Raw genomic sequence first — 2,267 nt, 5'->3', positions numbered from 1 at the left:
CTGTTCTAAGCCCTGCCTAACTGGTCAGGTTGGAGACACCAGCGATGTTTCTTCGACTACCAATAACTCCTCCTAGCAGCACAGCTGCTGTTGTGTCTTACCCCATTCTGTCATCTCAGCTTCACCATGGGCTGTTCAGATGGTGACATTCTGAACTGAGGAAGAGCCAAGGAACTTCTGGCCAGACATAGCTGTCTGTCATCTTGGGGCTCTAGGCTTGACTGAAACATCACATTAGTGCTTGGTTTCAGGCTGGACACTGCCAGAAGCCTACTGCTTTACCTCTGTTGAAAAGAAGGCCTCCAAGGTCTTTTCAGTTTATTGGAGGAAGGAATTACACAAGTCCAAGTTAAAAGCAGATCCCACATGGTTACAAACCTACAAGCTGTGAAGTTTTCAATTTGTGACAAGGGGTAGAAGGGAAATTCTACTCATTGCAAGGAAAACCTCATTTGAGGGGCACCTGGGTGGCTCAGTGGTCGAGTGTCTGCCTTTGGCTTGGGTTGTGAGCCCAGGGTGCTGGGATCAAATTCCGCATTGGGCTCCCTGCAATGGGACTGCTTCTCCCTCCACCTATGTCTCTGCCTCTCTTTCTGTGTCTCTCATGAATAAGCTTTTAAAAAAGTCTGAAAGAAGAGAAAAGAAAAGAACATAAAAGAAAAGAAAAGAAGAAAAGAAAGAAAACCTCATTTGGGCTTTATTGATCCAGAAGCTCTTAAAACCCATGAACCTTCAGCTGGTCATCCTTAGCTTGTCCAGTCTCTAGGAGGAGCTGGCCCATGTTCTTGTGCTGGTCACCCTTTAGCTGAATTATTTCTTCATATTCTGGATGCTCAGTTACAGTGCCATTACAGGCAAATTTCTTCTTAAATGCCTTTACTAGTTTATTTTTTTTTATCATAATCATTAGTGATCCCTTAGATAGTAGTAGGGGTGTTCCTGCCATTTCTCTATTGAATCTTACATGGATATAATCCTCAGTGCAAACAGGAAGTAGATCATCACCCTTACTTGCATCAGCAAAGGGGCTGAAAGAGTGGACGTTCTGGATAGCAGATGTAATATGATTCATTTTCTTCAGTAGAAATGGCCTGTGGAAGGTGGTGGTGGGGGAAGGCAGACTGGGGTATGGAATGCGCAGAAGCTTGGGAGCAAAAGAGAGAGGCTGCTGAGTCCTCTGTGGTGGCTCAGTGACTGGGGCTTATCTTCATTTTCATTTATCCCAAGACATTTTAAATTTATTTTTGGACTCCTTTGTTGTTTAAGAATGTGTTTTTAATTCTCACATAGTGAATTTTCCAGTTATATTTTTGCTGTTGATTTCTCTTGTAATCTCTTGTTGTATTCCTTGTAACAAAAAAAAATACCTCGTATGACTTCAATCTTTTTATGTTTAAGACTGCTCTGTGTCTATATATGGTCTAACCTAGAGAATGTTCCATGTGTACTTGAGAGAAATGTATTTTCCTGTTGTTGCTGCTGGGTGGCGTGTTCTGTTTTATATCTGTTAGGTCAAATTGTTCTACAGAGCTGTTCAGTTTCTCTACTTCCTTACTGATAACCTTTTTGCCTAGTCTATCCATTATTTTTTTTCCCATTTTTTAAATTGAAGTTTGATTTTCCAACATATAGTATAACACCCAGTGCTCATCCCGTCAAGTGCCCCCTTCAGTTCCCATCACCCAGTCCCCCGCCCACCTCCCCTTCCACTACCCTTTGTTTGTTTCCCAGAGTTAGGAGTCTCTCATGTTTTGTCACCCTCTCTAATTTTTCTCACTCATTTTCCCTTATAATCCTTTTCACTATTTCTTATATTCCCCATATGAGTGAAACCATATAATGATTGTCCTTCTCCAATAGACTTACTTCACTCAGCATAATACTCTCCAGTTCCATCCACGTCGAAGCAAATGGTGGGTATTCATCCTTTCTAATGGCTGAGTAATATTCCATTGTATATATAGACCACATCTTCTTTATCCATTCATCTGTCAAAGGACATCTAGGTTCCTTCCACAGTTTGGCTATTGTGGACATTGCTGCTACAAACATTGGGGTGCAGGTGTCTCAGTCTTTGACTGCATCTGTATCTTTGGGGTAAATCCCCAGTAGTGCAATTGCTGGGTGATACGGTTGTTCTATTTTTAACTCTTTGAGGAGAGTTACAGTGTCATGTTATCTGTGAAGAGGGAGAGTTTGACTTCTTCTTTGCCAATTTGAATGACTTTTATTTCTTTTTGTTGCCTGATTGCTGAGGCTAGGACTTC

At 41.6% G+C, this 2,267-nt stretch overlaps 1 pseudogene; it reads right to left on the bottom strand.

Annotated features, from left to right (window-relative positions):
• Positions 1 to 715: 715 nt before the first annotated feature.
• Positions 716 to 1,072, bottom strand: LOC106559399 (annotated as a pseudogene).
• Positions 1,073 to 2,267: the final 1,195 nt, after the last annotated feature.

This window comes from Canis lupus, chromosome 10, assembly GCF_011100685.1.
Source record: "Canis lupus familiaris isolate Mischka breed German Shepherd chromosome 10, alternate assembly UU_Cfam_GSD_1.0, whole genome shotgun sequence".
In the NCBI taxonomy this organism is placed as follows: domain Eukaryota; kingdom Metazoa; phylum Chordata; class Mammalia; order Carnivora; family Canidae; genus Canis; species Canis lupus.
The sequence above is the reverse complement of the archived record's forward strand: the minus strand, read 5'-3'. Positions and strand labels throughout refer to the sequence as shown.